This window comes from Delphinus delphis, chromosome X, assembly GCF_949987515.2.
Source record: "Delphinus delphis chromosome X, mDelDel1.2, whole genome shotgun sequence".
Lineage (NCBI taxonomy): Eukaryota > Metazoa > Chordata > Mammalia > Artiodactyla > Delphinidae > Delphinus > Delphinus delphis.
Genome location: NC_082704.1, coordinates 16909599 through 16927556, shown reverse-complemented (window position 1 = coordinate 16927556; position 17958 = coordinate 16909599).

Sequence of the window (17958 nt, the reverse complement as noted above, 5' to 3'; positions counted from 1 at the left end):
TTTGACTTTCTAAATCCCACTAAGTCCTTAGACCAGTTCAACTATACTTTCTTGCTAAACTTTTTAATTGACTATGAGACAAATGGGTCACATCTTGCAGAAATCCATGGATGGTACTATTATAATCCAGTATTAACATTATGTTTTGATTTTCACCCTGGTTGCCAGGAAACTTGGTTCTCAATTATGCTTGATTGTTTTAGTATACTAAAAATAAGGGGGGGTCACTATATTTTGTTTTCCCATCTCCTTCCCTTTGCACTTATTTTATTCTTTGTTAACAGATTTTAGTCTAATTGTAGCAAGAATTTACCAATTGTAAGCCACTTCAATTATTTTTGAAAGTAAAAAGGGAATAAATAAGCATACAGATGTATGATATTTTATTTGTGGGCTTGTCAAATTCTTCATATGCCCTTGCTTGGATTTAATGTGGTAGGGCTATTGACCTCGACTCAAGCTATGCTCACCTTTGTTCTACAGATTTGTTGCCATTGACCATGAGGGGGCCTGGGCCAGTGGATGTCCTGCTAGTAGCCTGTAGAGTCATTGCTGCAAAGGAAAGAAAGTATCTCATTTTGTTAGATGCTTTTATTACCCATGGCATCACAATAACACTTTCCTCAAGTTTCTTGCCTTGGGAACACCTAATGGCAAGACACCTTTCTTTCTTTTTTTTTTTTTTTTTGCGGTACGCGGGCCTCTCACTGTTGTGGCCTCTCCCGTTGTGGAGCACAGGCTCCGGATGCACAGGCTCAGCGGCCATGGCTCACGGGCCCAGCCGCTCCGCGGCATGTGGGATCTTCCCGGACCGGGGCACGAACCCGTGTCCCCTGCATCGGCAGGCGGACTCTCAACCACTGCGCCACCAGGGAAGCCCTGGCAAGACACTTTTGATACTTCAGTAACTAAAGCTCCTTTAATGGGGTCCATGATGGACCTGCCTTGTTTTGTTCTGTAGTGAAAAATGTTATAAAGACGTTGCAGTATATATTTTGTTTGTAACGACGCCTTAAGCTGTTGAAGCCATTTGTTATTTTCTGAAAGCAAGAGAGATAATGCTCACTAATAAAATTCACCACACTGTGGGTATTTCTAAGTTTCTTCCCTGCGAAGTGTTCCATTGCTCTTGTGGGTTTGCTACTCTTCTCTATCTTTCTTGTGTCCTTGTAAGATGGGGAGGGGGCACAGCTCTTTTAGTGCTGGGGCATTGGACTCTTTCTGAATCACAAATAAGTCACGAGCAAGAGCCAGCTTAATGCAAGCTGCAACCCCTTTTTATAGTTCCCTCTCCTGGTGCTGGCTTTCTTGTTTGCTTCTCCCTGTCTCCAGAGTCCAGCCTCCTTGGGCCACTGATTCTGGTGTTTCCCTGAAGACCCTGTCCTTTATTCATACTCCCCATCTAATATTCAGACATTGAAGTTTCCCTTAACCCAATCTCTCCCCGAATTGAAAATGCAAATGCGCCTGCTTTATTGTCTGTATGTATTAAGCTTCTACAAGGGACTTTGTGCTAAGCACAATGCTCTGTATGGGGCAGGACAGGAAGGTGGGGGTGGGGAAGCAGAATGGCCTTTGAACTGTCATGGGTCATCAGCTGGAGTGCTTTATGCTATTCAGGCCTGTGATAGGGGTGAGAAGAGCAGAGGGGGTAGGTGGGGGACAGAAGGAGGGAGAAATACTGTGGGCTCCATCATGAAGCCAGAGGGAATTGAGCTGGAGAATTGAAAGCCATCTCAGGGTGAGGAAGCTGCGATTTCAATCTCACACCAAGTCTCTGGGTAAAAAACTGTTCACAATTCTACTGTCATAAGGGTATCAGCTCCCAGTAATAAGAGAACAGTGCAGAAGAGGCTGGCAAGTGAGAAAGGTTGTGGGTTTCTCATCTTCCTTTCAGATCAAATCCGAGAATCCAGAAAATGTAGTTTTCCTCAGACACAATGCTGTGTGATGTTATACACAGGGACCTGAGGCCAGTTCCACATGAATGGGACTCTCGGACAACTTTGTGCACTAATAGTTCACCTGTAATCCTAATTGAAGGTGTTTATTTCTCTAGCTTCTATTTTAAAAAGCCACTGGAGGTTTGACAATATAAAAGCTTCAACTTTGAAATTTGATGGATTAAACCTAATGTAGAGGGGCTGAAATTTTATAGTCACTATCTGACTGGATTCAAGTGTGTGAAACAGAGAGGTTTTCACAGGGGCAGGCAAGGGTGGTGGCAGTGTGCGATACATGGATCAGCAACTGGCTTCTTTTAACAAAACATAAAAGCTATTTCCAGCTGAAATTCTCAGAAACACTGTAGGAAATTAGTATAACTGATTAATGTGATCTCATCTAATAGAAATGAGAGTTGAAGTTTTATCCCTCTAGAACAGGTGATTAGAGGCAAATGAGGGGCAGGTTCCCATGGCAACCATGTGGCTATCTGAGACCCGAAGGAGGCCTCTGAAGGGGAAGCTTTGAGAAGGAATATGCATTTTTAAAGGGAAGAGATAGTAGACCTTTGTCTTTTAGGAACGTGCTGGAATGCTTAGGGAATTAAGGTGATGTGGAAGTACCTCTAGAGTTGTTCTGTGCGTGCTGGGGAAAGACCTTGAATACTGTTCCAGTTTCTTGATGTGTGAGGATCATTCCTCCATTTGCTTACTCCTCTCACTCCAACCCCCTTTGAGGGGGGCCATAACTGAAAGGAAGCAGGGAATCTATGGACATTACTGCAAACCTGTTTGGGGTCATGGTGGGTGTGGGTGTCAGGTGAATCCACCATGCCCAGACCCTCCCTTTCTCCACATAGATCTGCCCTCTCCTTCTTGAACTCATAACCAACAATTCTAGCCCAGCATGGGATTGGGAGAATCTTTGGGGTGGCAGTCCTTGTGTTGAGGGAGGTGTGGCAGGATATCACACCTCCTTTTGTGAAGGGGTATGGCTGACAGCTTCCTGTTGATTCCCTTTTAGTAGATTAAAGTCCTGTTTCATAGAAGCTACCATGGATAAGGGTACAAATCAGAGCCAAGTGGCACTGCTCTTCTTATTCTAAGGACTTTAAACTACAGCTTCTGCCATATCAACCTCTTTCTGCTGCCTTTCTCTTCCCTCCTTTTTCTACTCCTTAGGAGAGTATGGGGGATCGAGGACCATGTGTTCCCAGGAGAAGATGTTATTGCAGTTTCCGGAAGGCAGCTGGAGTGTGTGTGGGGGGTAGATCTTTAAAGACTTATTTTGTTTGACTGTTACAACTCCAGGAGCTTTGCAGCAGTTCTTGAACTTGAGGCCTCTAAACTGTTTTCACTCACGGTGATGGAAAGTAATTCATTCTCAGTCTCCCACAGGAGAATATCTTGTTCCCACCATAGGCCTTGGATGACCTGAGTCAGGAGTTTTCTCCATTCTGCTTTCTTGATTTCCATTCAGTCATTCATTCTTTCACTTGCACATTCATTCCTTCACTCATTCATTCATTTGTTCAACTCTGTTGTGTATATCTCAGGTACCAGACACTAAGTAAGGAGTTGAGGATCCATTGATGATGAAGCCATAGTCTCGCTTTTCTGTAGCTTATGGTTTTCTGGAGTATTCAGGGACCAGTAGATAATGGCAATGTGATAGGGGAAGAATAGTGATACCACTATGGATTGATTTACAGCATGGAAACTTTGACCTGAGTGGGGGGATGAGGCCAGTTGTGAAGGTTTATCTTTGTAGGAATCAACATTTTCTGGCTCCCAGGTATCCACCTCCCCCTTCTTTCCCCAGGTTCCTATGTGTAGCAGATACTCAAAGTCACTACTTTATTTTCTAAATAGGATTTTTTTTTGGTTGGGGGAGGTGGTTCATCATAACCATCAATCAGTGTTTTTAAAGAAAAATATAATGCCCAAATGCTCTTTCCCATTGAAATTCTGGGAACTATAGTAGGAAATTAGCCCACAACTGACTAATGCGATCCCCTCTAACAGAAATAGTCCCATACTAATATATCTGATCAATCTAGAGAGCTTAGATTGCCTGGGTACATAAAGGAGTAAGTGGGATGCATTTTTTTATTAACCTGCTTTGTAAATAAATGTCCCTGCATTAGAACATAATCTTTAAGTGCTGTCTTCCGTACAACAGTCTTCCTGTGTCTTTCTCCCTAGGGGTAGATGCCCATGTGCACAGCAGTTACCTTTTCTTCTCTCTAATCTACCTCATTGAAAGCTTGTTTTCTCTTGTTGTTTCTCTTGGAACAGACCTGATACAGAAATTCACACTGTGGGGTAAATGGATGAAAACAACTTAATGCTGTACCTTTCATAAGGTATTTGCATTTTAATGAAGACCAATCACTCAATTTGGAGACATAAGTCCTTCCTTTAAATTTTCATGCCCACAATCAATTTACTTTTTAGAAACTCATGCACAAGTCCCCTAATTCCAGATCTTTCAGACTTAGAATTCTCATGGGAAAATTTCAGGCACCAGTACATTTGACCCAGGGGAAATATTTGGGGGTAGAAGTGGATCTTTCTTTCTCCTATCAAGTCCTAACTCTGTAATGCTGCTTGGGGTGACAGCTGTAATTTCTCCTCACTTCTGGAAGTACTTTTGGCTCAGCCCATCTCTATTTCTTTGCAGTCAGCCATTGAATACTTCTAGTCCATGCAGAGTAGAGCTGAGAACTGAAGGTAGGCTTCCATCATCTCTGAGGTATGAATGGGGAAGATATTATTACAGTGCTATTGGACAATTGACCTGATTCTGGTTGGTTGTTTGGTTGAGAATCAGCCTTTCCTCGCACATGAGTTCTGTGGATAGGTAAGCTCATATCTCAGCTCACATGTGCATGTGACCACACATGCTCTTGAACATATTTGAAGACAAAAGGGTTGTGGGGGGATTGCTGAAAGACAGGTAATGATAATAAATGCTTTAGACACTGTGCTAAGGGAGTTATATATCCTCAGAACCTCCATATGAGGTAGGTATTATTATTGCCATTTTAAAGACGAAGCTGAAATTCAGATGTGTTAAATAAATTTCTTCAGATCACACAGTAAGTGTAAGAGGTAGCATTTGAACTTCAGTCTTGATCCAGAGCCTGTACTTTTAAAACCACTATATAATACTGCTTTTCCATGGGAGTGAGTAGATGGATAAGTTTCAGTATTCCAAACTGGAAGGGGATACAAGTTTGAACAATGTCCTGGGGGTAATAATGGACAAGATGTGCCCCAGGGGCACAAAGTATCCCAGTCCAGTGTGACTTAGAGGCAAGAATTCTTGCAGGGTAGTAGGGAAAAGAATTCCTGCAACAGTTGTCTAGGGCTACATTGTGGAGGGTCCAGAATGTTGATCCAAAGAATGTATCCTTTATCTTTTATCTAGTACTTTAATTATTTTTTTTATTATTATTTTTTTGTGGTACGCAGGCCTCTCACTGTTGTGGTCTCTCCCGTTGAGGAGCATAGGCTCCGGACGCGCAGGCTCAGCGGCCATGGCTCACGGGCCTAGCTGCTCCGCGGCATGTGGGATCTTCCCGGACTGGGGAACAAACCCGTGTCCCCTGCATCGGCAGGCGGACTCTCAACCACTGCGCCACCAGGGAAGCCCAGTACTTCAATTATTGAAGACCAAGTTTCAGGAGCTAAGGAAGTTTTCAGAAAGTATAAATGAAAATATTTTTAGAATTGTACAGAGGACTTTAGAGATAAACACTAAAGCCAGAATAGAAACATATTTAATGAAAGTAATCATTCAGCACCACGAAGCATTAAACAAAGTCTATTGTGAATTGTTTTCCCTTTGCACATCACAGAGAAAACATCCAGTATTGTGATTACCAAGGTAATTTGTCTTCAGATTAATAGGTGATAAGAAAGAATAATGATGTTTTGTTGTGTTCCGTTCTACAGGGGCCCAAAGGTTCTGTTTGACCTATGTAGCATTTACAAAGAAAGTACTAGTCTAATAATCCTAAAATGACAATCCTGGTAACTTCACAAAATGACTTCTATTGTTAGATGGAACAAGAGAGATTCTAGGTAATAATGGAGATGACTACCTGTGTGATGCTCCCTGGCCTGGAAGACCAGAGGCCTGGATTCCAATTCCAGTTCTACCACTAACTACTTGTGTGACCTGAAGACAGTCACCCAGTTTCTCTCAAGCTCAGTTTTCTCACTTATAAAATATGGGAGTTGCAGTAAAGTTCCTGACTGCCTTCTTTGCCACTTTTTTGTATGTGTATTTATTTTTTAATGTATTTTTAAATTTCACTAGTAATATGCGGATCTTTTCTCATTGTAAAAATGTTAAACAATACCGAAGTCTCCCTTCAACCTTCTACTTCATATCTCTTCCAAGATAGAAATTACATTTGTAGTGTAATCTTCCAGATGATTATTATGTATCTATAGACATATAGATATATGTACATAGTTTTGTGGGGGTTATTTTTTAAAATAAATACTATCAAACTGTGTTGTTCTGCAACTGGATTTTTTTTTATTCAACAGCACGTCTTGGGGATATTTTCACGTCAGTACATATAAACCTACCTCATTTTTTATAACTGATACATAGTATGCAGATACCATCATTTGTTTAGCTATTTTCCCACTAATGAATATATAGGTTGTTTACAAATGATCACAGTTACAATTCTGCAGTGGACAATCTTAGACATCTCCTTGTACAGATGTGCAAGTGTTTCCTTAGGATATATTTTCTGACATGGAATTGCTGGGTCTGAATATTTCAGTTGTATTAAATACTGTCAAATTGCTCTGTAAACTAAGTTACACACATGCTAGCAGTTTCATTGCAACTTTATCAACACTATTTCATTCGCCAGTCTTATGGGTGAAAATGGCATATCCGGTTACTTGTAAGTTTGAACAGTTTTTCTATGCTTATTGTGGATTTGAATTTCCTTTTCTTTTTTGGTAAGTTGCTCATTCATATCCCTTTCCCATTTATTCTAATGGATTGGTTACATTTTTTGTGGTATTGATATGGAGGATAACTTTATATTCATGTAAATGTGTATGTCTATAACTTTAAAATCATAACTAGATTGTAATTATGTAATTGTAGATTACGATCTCATTTCTTAACTTTGCTTATGGTGAACATCATTATTCAGAAGTTAAAAATTCTTGACCCTGTCAAATTTATCCAATTTTTTCTTTATGATTTCTGAATTTTAATTCTTGCTTAAAAAGGCTTTTTAAATTATTTCTACTATATTTTCTTCTAATATATTAATAGTGCTGTCTTTTTATATAGCTTTTTAATTCATCTGGAATTTATTGGTGTTTATATTGTGAGGTAGAAATTTCTGTCTTTGTCTCTATCTCTAATGTCATTTTCTTTTTGTGCATCTGTGTCTACATATATTTTTTCCCAATCACCAAGTGTCCTAACAACATTTATCGAAGAGTTCCTCCTCTCCCCAGTGATTTGCTTCCTTATTAATCATATACTGAATTTCCATTTATTTACATGGATCTGGTTTAGAACCCTGTGTTATACTTCACTGATCTCTTTGATTGTTCCTGTATCAATATGACTATCTGAATAACTGTAGTTTTTATTAACATATTTTGATATCTGATATAATAAATCCTCTTTTTTTGATTTTCTTTTCCAAAATTGTCTTGGTTATTTTTGTGTAGTTTCCTTTCTGGGTGAGTTTTAGAATCAGCTTCAAATTCTGTAAACATTCCTACATGGAATTTTATTGTACTTGCATTTAATTTATAGAACAATCTGAATAGAAATGACATTTCTATACTAGTGATTCATCCCACCCAGGAAAATAATAATTCTCTTCATTTATTCAGTTCTTCTTTTAAGACCTTTAGCATAGTGTTAGAATTTTCTATATAGAGGTTTTAGATATGTCTTATTAGATTTACTCAGTTTGAATATTTTAATAGACTTCTTCATAAGTACTCCTTTTTTTCCCTATTGCAAATGAGATTTGTTTTCCTATTACATTTTCTAATTGGTTGCTTCGTTGACTTTATTCACTTAACAAATATTACTTGAGTGCCTACAATGTACTAAAAGGCACTAGGGATTAAAAAGGAACAAAACCCTTTTTTTTTAGTTTTAGTGAGCTTTCATTGATTTATTTGGCTTTTTCAAGGTAAACAGTTATATATTTTTCTCTCTCTTCCTCATATTTGTATTTCTTGCATTGTTGCATTGACTTGGACCTCCAGTGCAATGTTGAATAAAAGCAATGATAGGGGGCTTCCCTGGTGGCGCAGTGGTTGAGAGTCCGCCTGCCGGTGCAGGGGACACGGGTTCGTGCCCCAGTCCGGGAGGATCCCACATGCCGTGGAGCGGCTAGGCCTGTGAGCCATGGCCACTGGGCCTGTGCGTCCGGAGCCTGTGCTCCGCAATGGGAGAGGCCACAACAGTGAGAGGCCCGCGTACCGCAAAAAAAAAAAAAAAAAAAAAAAGCAATGATAGTTTGCATCCTTTTTTGTTCCTTATTTTTATGAGATTTCTTCAATTTCATAATTAAATGTGATATTTGTTGTATGTTTATAGTAGATACTTTTCACATTAAGGATACTTCATTCTCTTCCAACTTTACCTAGAATTTTTGTTAGGAAAATGTTTGTTAAATAGGTCTATGTAAAATGCTAAGGTATATTGCCAAAAATTCAGCTGAACTTAAAGTTTCACGGGATCATTCCAATGAGTGAATTTCTAATAATTCAGTTATTATATTGACAATGATAGAGACTATTTTAAAGAAGTTTTTTTCCTTTGTTTTTTAAGCAATGACTCTACTTATTCATTAGTATATACACTTAGGTATTAATTTAATCAAAGATCTAAAAATATTTTAAAGAGTGTAAACATGGTTGAATCATATATAAGAGCTCCGAGGAACCACAGAAGAAATACCAATAAAATTTTAGTGGAGAGATAAAATAAATTATAAAGTAGACTTTAAACTCCAAGACAATAAAAGCAGAACCTTGGAGAAAGAGAAATGAAAAGAGTGACAATCCTTGAGACTAATTAACCCGAAGGACCACATTCAAATAGTCAATGAGGTGTAATCAACATGTATAAGCATAGAGAAAAGTATGGAGGTTCCTTAAAAAACTAAAAATAGAACTACCATATGACCCAGCAATCCCACTACTGGGCATATACCCTGAGAAAACCATAATTCAAAAAGAGTCATGTACCAAAATGTTCATTGCAGCTCTATTTGCAATAGCCAGGACATGGAAGCAACCTAAGTGTCCATCAACAGATGAATGGATAAAGAAGATGTGGCACATATATACCATGGAATATTACTCAGCCATAAAAGAAACGAAATTGAGTTATTTGTAGTGAGGTGGACGGACCTAGAGTCTGTCGTACAGAGTGAAGTAAGTCAGAAAGAGAAAAACAAATACCATATGCTAACACATATATATGGAATATTAAAAAAAAAAAGGTTCTGAAGAACCTAGGGGCAGGGCAGGAATAAAGATGCAGATGTAGAGAATGGACTTGAGGACACAGGGAGGGGGAAGGGTAAGCTGGGACAAAGTGAGAAAGTGGCATGGACATATATACACTACCAAATGTAAAACCGATAGCTAGTGGGAAGCAGCTGCATAGCACGGGGAGATCAGCTTGGTGCTTTGTGACCACCTAGAGGGGTGGGAGGGAGGGAGACGCAAGAGGGAAGAGATATGGGGATATATGTATATGTATAGCTGATTCACTTTGCTATGAAGCAGAAAATAACACACCATTGTAAAGCAATTATACTCCAATAAAGATGTTTAAAAAATTAATTAATTAATTAATTAAAAAACATGGATAAGCATAACTTGGAAATATGTATTACAACTGTAAGCTCAATGCAGTGAATAGAAACAATGTTTTATTAACACTAAACGAAGATATGCTTGAATGGTGTGTGTCATGTTAGGAATGGCTGGATTCATGAAATAATTTGGGGCATCTATGGAGGTTGATCATATAATTTTTATGTTTCAATCTGTCATTTGCATTAATAAATAACCTAATATTAAGCCGTATTTGTTTCATAGGAAAAGCCTTATTTATCATGACTCATGCTGTATTTTTCTTTTAGTACACTGCTGGATTTGAAGTGTTAATATTCTATTTAGCATTCTGCATCTATGCTCATGAGCAAGGTTGGCCCCACAGCTTCCTTTTTTCTGCTGTATTTGTCCAATTTTGGGCATCAAAGTTATGCTAGACTTACAAAATGAATGAAAAATATTCCCTTTTTTCTCTATGTTCCAGAATATTTTATAGTGCATGAGAGTGATTTGTTCCTTAAGGATTTGATATAACTTGTCTATTTAAAACTTCGGAGCCCTATGCCTTTTTTTTTGTTTTTGTTTTGTTTTGTTTTTGCGGTACGCGGGCCTCTCACTGTTGTGGCCTTTCCCGTTGCGGAGCACAGGCTCTGGACGCGCAGGCTCAGCGGCCATGGCTCACGGGCCCAGCCGCTCCGCGGCATGTGGGATCTTCCCAGACCAGGGCATGAACCCTTGTCCCCTGCATTGGCAAGCAGACTCTCAACCACTGCACCACCAGGGAAGCCCCCTATGCCTTTTTTAAAGGGTAGATCTAAGATTCTCTTTCAGATTATTGGTCCATTCAGGTTTTCTATATCTTTTTTTTTTAATAAATTTATTTATTTTTGGCTGCGCTGGATCTTCCTTGCTGCGCGCGGGCTTTCTCTAGTAGCGGGGAGTGGGGGTTACTCTTCGTTGTGGTGTGCAGGCTTCTCATTGCAGTGGCTTCTCTTGTTGTGGAGCACAGGCTCTAGGCACGCGGGCTTCAGTAGTTGTGGCCTGTGGGCTCAGTGGCTGTGGCTCACAGGCTCTAGAGCGCAGGCTCAGTAGTTGTGGCGCAGGGACTTTGTTGCTCCGTGGCATGTGGGATCTTCCTGGACCAGAGCTCAAACCCGTGTCCCCTGCATTGGCAGGCGGATTCTTAACCACTGTGCCACCAGGGAAGTCCTTCTCTATCTTCTTGAGTCAATTTCAGCAATACATCTTTTCCTGGAAAATAATTCATTAAGTATTGATTTTCAAAATTTTAGTGTCATAAAATTACATTTAATAAAACATTAAATATCCTCCATATATGTACTTATTTTGGCTATTGTTTCAAACATTGCTTATTTATACCTTCTGTTTTCCTTCCTCAGATTTTTCCAAAAGTTTATCTATTTTAGTAGCCTTCTCAAATAAACTGTTTTAGGTTTTATGGATCAATATTACCTACTATTGTTTGTTTCGGTCTTATCAAAATTTCTTTGAATTATGTTTTATATTTGCTTTTACTTTCCCTGTTTAAACTTACTGTTTTTTAACTAACATCTTGAATTTTCTAATCAATTTATTTAGACTTCGATATTTACTTTGAGAGCCATTTTGGCCATGCTCCATAGGTTTTGCTATATGGTGCTTTCATTCTTGTTCATTTCTAAATAGTTTGCAATTTTAATTTTGATATTTTTCTTTAACCTGGAGTCATAGAGAAGGATTTTTAAAATTATGTAGAAATTCTTTAAAAATTCTTTTCGTTAACCATTATTACTAATTTCCAATTGTATTGATATGCTCAGAGTATGTAGCCTTAATGTTCTGTTTTTCCTAATTTGTTGAGTTTTTTGTAACTTTATATATAGTCAAATTGTGTGCAAGACCTATATGTGTTAAAGGAATGTCAATTCTCTACTTGTTGGATATGTTCATGTACATATCTATTGTATCAAACTCATTAATTGTGTTCTCCAAATTCTCATTTTTATTCATGTTTCCACTTGATTTGTTGCTGTGTTTCTGAGAGAGAGGTATGTAAAAGTTTCCCATTAATATTGTAGATTGCCAATTTCTTCTTGTTTTCCTATCCATATTTATTTCATTTGTTTCACAGTTATGTTTTTGTGAATAAACTAAAAATTAGTATATCCTCCTAGTGGATTATACCAATATGAAACATTCCTCTTGTCCTTTTTAATTTTTTGTCTATGCTTTAGTTTGCTTGATATTACTATTGTTACACCTACTTTATTTTTGTTAGCATTTTCTGCATGTGTGTCAATTTAGTTTCAAGTCTCATGTGTCATTTTATTTAAACTGTATCTCTTTTTAACAGGTTATGGTTAGATTTTATTTATTTGTCCAGCCTGAGATTATCTGTCTTTCAATGAGAAGATTTAACTCATTCAGATTTAATGTGATTATTGATATCTGAGATTGTCTTTTCCATCTTGTTTTACCTTTTCTAATTAGAATAATTTCTTGTCTTTTCTTTTCCAGCAGCTTATTGGAAATAGCATTCTATTCTATTCTGTGGGGGGTTTTTTGTTGTTGTTCTCTAGTAGTTTTTTGGAAGTTTTATATTTTATTTCATATTCTAGTTGTTACCCTTAATTTCTTTAAAAATATTTAAGCATTTATTTTCCTTACATTTCTAGAATTTATAATTATGTACTTATCCTGAAAAAGACAACCATAGCAATAATTTACCTTCCTTTTCTCTTTTCTCCTAAATCCCATAATTGTCTATGTAGAGATCATCTGGGATTTAGTTCCATATTGTTAATATTTTTTTCAATCAATAATTATTTAGGTTTTATTATAATTTTTACTGGCTTCTTTTATCACCATTGTTTCTTTTACTGCACATCATCCCCTTGGGTTCATGTTTCATTTTGCTAGAGTACATTCTCCAATAATTCATTCAAAGGTAAACTGCAGTTAGTAAAATATCTGAGTCTGTGCATACTCAGTGAAAAATACCTTCATTTTGCACAGCCCCCAACTCTCCAACATAAATGTTGTTTTTTCTGAGTATAATATCTTTACTTCTAAATTATTTTTTTTACTTCTAAATTATTTTTATCATCAGTTTGAAGCTAATCCATTACTATTTTCTAACATTGAGTATTGCTGATGAGCGATCTCATGCTAGCTTGATTCTCATTCCTGTGCAGGTGGCCTATTTATTGCTTTGGAGACTTTCACAGATTTTGTTTTCTTTGTCCTTGGAGTTCTGAAATTTCACCGTGATGTGTCTTAGGTATGGATACTTGTTTTTTGCCACTTTTTATATAGTGTTTATTTAGATTTACCACCATATTCACAGCTTTCTTTGTCCTTAATTCCTTCTTACATCTATATCTTTAGCTAGAATCATTTTCCTTTCTTTCATTTATTCTTCAGTACTTTCCATTCATACTTTAATGCAGTTTTTTTAGTGGAATTTTTTCATTTTTGGTTTATCCAAAAAGTGTTTACATTTAAAAAAATAAATCTGCTATGAACATTTGTGTACAAATCTTTTAGTGGACATATGTTTTCATTTCTTTTAGGTAGATTCTTAGGAGAAGGATTGCTGGGTTGTGTGATAAACACATTTGAATTTTTAAGAAACTGCCACACTTTTCCAAAGTGGCTGTACCATTTTACATTTCCACCAGTTTTGTATGAGCCTTATTAAGCTAGCTTTCCCAGCGATTGGTGTGTGCTATTTATTTGAAGATTTTTGTCTTTCTTCAACTCTGAGAAATTTTATACTGTTATTGTTTGCTAGATCATTTTTTTCTTCAATTTTCTTTGTTATTCTTTAACTCCTATTTACTCTGTTTCTTTTTTTTGAGGGGGGGCATTAGTCCTGATTCTTGAGTTTGGCGACTCTGTTTTGGGGTGCCTGTTTCCCCCAAATGTTTGTGGATATTTGCTTCGTGCTCACCTTGGGTTTTGAGAAACCCTGTTTGCCTCTGGATGACGTTTCCTTTTCTCACAGCCTGCACACTTGTCAAGAGATTGAGAAGGGACAGGGCATACTGCTGAAAGGAATGTGTAAGTCATTCACCTTTGGGGCATGGAGGCCTCCTGTTTCTCCTGGGTTTCTCCAACCACTTGGGTCCCAGCCTTGCTTCTCCAGCCCAAGCATCCATAATAATTGTTCTAGCCTGGGACAAACACCTATTCTACCCACTACCTGACACAATTGGGCAGAGGAGAATTAAGGGATCAAACCACTAAGCTGCTCAAAATGGGATATTATAACAAATAATGGTTTTCCCATGGCTTCCATATACTACCTGTATCTCTTACCTCTGGGCTTGGAGATCATCTGAAGTGATACCCACCTTATTCAGCCACCCTCTATTACATATGTTTTAGGCAATATGTATCTCCATTAATCTTATTCTCTCTGCCTTAAGCCTAAGAAAAATTCCTCAAAATTTCTTATGCAAAGTGTACTTCTTATTTTAAATTTCTGTTGTAGAGATATTAATTTCAAATATATATTTCCTACTACTTATGGGGATTTGGAGAGAAAACCAGACATGTGAGCCCAGTCCTTCTTTAGTCAATTTCTACAGGAATAGGCTAGCTACAGGCATACTTTCCTTTCTCCCAACTATAATCCCACCTCCAATACAGAAACAACTTTCTAAGAAGTGCCTCATGCAAATTTTTAAACTGTGAGCAAAGTTGAATAATCCGTAAGATGATGGTTTGTGAGGGATGTCCTGGGCCCAAAGGGAGTGATTCTAATAGACTACAAAATATGACCTACAATCACTTTTAAAATTTGCTGAATCTAGATACAGTGCAGAATGTACCAAATTCTTAGATACTTTGCAGGCTGATTGTCATCATAGAACATTGATTTAAGGGGCCTGTATTTAGAGCTTCTATTTAAAAAGAATAAAGTAAAACGTTGTTTTAAAATTCAAACTTGTAAACATCCAAGTCTTAAAAATTCTGCTCTTTACACAGATCAGAGATTTTCAATTCAAGACCAGATATGAATCCGATGTGTTAAGTGTGTTAGGGCAAGAGCTTTTAATGGAGTCACATCATATTGGAAATGGTATTTGGTCAGGCAGTTTGATGGAGGTGGGGAAAATGTGTTTTGCAGTGTCAGAGTGGCTTCATTAAAGACAAAAGGGGAAGTGATTTGCAGCTGAAAATTTCAGATTCACTACAAAATAGACATATACGCTTGGTGGGTTCTCATCTAATAAAACTGAGAGTGGGTGCTTGGTTTCCTAAAGGCAAAACAACTTAATAAAATTAATCTATAGTGCTCCGAATGCTTAGGTACTGCAAGGCTTCAATGATGCATTTTTCATTAAGTGACTGGGGTAAATATAATTGTCTATGCTAGAAAGTCTGAGTTCTTATTCTAATTTATTTAAATTAGAATAAAAGAACTTATTTAATGACTCATCACTGTTGAGGAGATGGAAGAGGGGGCATCATTTTATTGTGGTTCCCATGACTGGGTGAAGACAGGTGGTTTGAGTTACATTTGAGCTTGAGATAACAGGACTCTTCCAGGACTCATTTATTCTTCCCAGATACCTTAGCCCCAATTTTAAGGGCTAGGCAACCCCCCCACTCCATCCATCCAAGTTTTCCAATGTATGTGGAACTCTACTTTTGTGTAAGGGCCAGACTGAGCCAGGAAAAATGGAGCTAGTCTAGAGCCTGGCCTTTGTATTACTGTCATGGTGTGCAGAGTAATCCTAGCAACAGAAAGAACAGACCAGGTGCAGGACCAGCCTAGCTAGTCCAGTGTTACGTGTGTGTGTGGGTGGGCGGGGGTTAAGGAGCAAGCACCTTGGGTTGGGTTGGGTTGACGTGCAGAGGACCCAGGGACAGAGGCTTCTTTTCCTGAAATCTATGCCTCATCTGCCTGTCCCTTATACCAGAGATTCCAATGTTAGTCATTCAGTCTTTATAAGAAGTCTCCTTTTAACCTGCAAATACTTCTGAGAGGTATAAATTATTCATATCTCACCAGTCCTCTCAAACTCTGGAATCGGACAGACCCATATCCAAATTGCACTTGTCTTAGATAATAGTCTTAACTTATCTTAGTCTTAGTTTTCACATCTGTCAAATGGGGATGATAATCTCTACCTCAAAGGTTAATATATTAAATGAGAAAAGCAAATGTGGAAGTACCTAGGAAAATGCCTGACATGCAAGAGATGTCCTCATTTCATTCATATCAGTCAGCTTATGAGGGAGGTGCCAAGACAGAATGTCCTCAAAGTATCTAAATGAGTGGGGCTCAGCCAGGGAAAGCAAGATACAGAAAGGCCAACACAGACTCAGAATTATGTCCAGAGAAGGGATTTCTGGACCTGGGGCCTGGAGATAACAAGCAGCAGCAGCAGCAGCAGCAGCATCTCCATTATTGTGATAATTACTTTTTAATATCTATGTGCATATGTTTATTTTACAGGATATTTTAAATTATTTATATTTTTCTCCATAAATGATATTTAAATTCAATTTAATTACTGGAGTATTCTGGTTAATCACTGTGAATATTACCTAATATTATTTCTTCTTATTATTACTATACTCCAGGGTTAATAAATTACTTGAAAGTTCCAGAGCACTCAGTCCTGGGACTAGATTTCAGGTGAATTTGGGGAAAACTGAGGATTCTTTCTGGTGTTATCCTACTTCTTATTTTAGAGTCTTTTTAGGTCTGGTGGTACTCTCACCCCAAAGGTCCAGTGCCCTGTTTGCCTTTTTATTCTTTGCTCTTTCATATACTGTTTCAGAGTTTCTCGTAAGGATGACTCCAACACTAATTCATGCTAAGATATGAATGGGTATTAACTCAAATGCTGCACCTTCCATTGAATTTACACTTTTAATAAGGGCTTAATTTCAGAGTTGATTAGTTATTTCATTCCCTTCAAACTCCAGGGGTGAATTAGCTATAAACAAGTAGCCCATATACAGACATTTATGGTCAATTTTTCATACAAACTAGGAAATGGAAAACAGCTTGTGATGGAAGAAGCTTAGACCAACGTGACCTAGGCTTGTGAGGAATGACCTGGGCCCAAAAAGAGAGATTCTAATAAATCAGGAAAATGACTTTCTTAACCCCCATTGCTCATTGACGTCAACCCCAAAAGCACAGGCCCGGGTGCTGAGCGGGCTTGCAAGTCATACCAATTTAAGATCCTTAAAGTTTGGGTTACTTTTCAGCCAGGTAAAATGGGGAAGAGGGAGTTTGACAATATGTATTTTAAAACCCCAAATTAGAAGAATAAAAAGGTTCACCTTGACCTTTTATTTTTGCCATTTCCTTCCCTGCAGTATTTTTAATCAGGTGGATGCTAAGTTTGGGGTCAACAGAGGATGAGAAGGCACTTTGGGTACCAGAATCAATTATTACAGTCTTTAAAAGAAATTATAATATCCATATGCTCTTTCAAGGTAAAATTCTCAAAAACACTCCAAAGAAATTAGCCCTTAAGTGACTGATGTAATCTTCTCTAATCTAAATAGTCCGTTACAAATATGTCCAAAGAGTCTAGAGAGTTTAGATTACTGAGGTTCAGGTGAGTGGGATGATGCATTTTGTGGTTAAGCAGCTTGGTACATTAAAGTGCCATTGTTAGAACATAAGTTTTAACTGCTCTCCTCCATGCAACCCTCTTGCACCCCCATCCCTCGGTGATCTCTGTCTTGCTCTCTGTTGGCCTTTACTTCTTTTTTTTAAACATCTTTATTGGAGTATAATTGCTTTACACTGGTGTGTTAGTTTCTGCGTTATAACAAAGTGAATCAGCTATATGTATACATATATCCCATATCTCTTCCCTCTTGGGTCTCCCTCCCACCCTCCCTATCCCACCCCTCTAGGTGGTCACAAAGCCCCGAGCTGATCTCCCTGTGCCGTGTGGCTGCTTCCCACTAGCTATCTACTTTACGTTTGGTAGTGTATATATGTCCATGCCACTCTTTCACTTTGTCCCAGCTTACCCCTCCCCCTACCCGTGTCCTCAAGTCCATTCTCTAGTAGGTCTGTGTCTTTATTCCTGTCCTGCCCCTAGGTTCTTCATGACCCTTTTTTTTTTTTTAGATTCCATATATATGTGTTAGCATACGGTATTTGTTTTTCTCT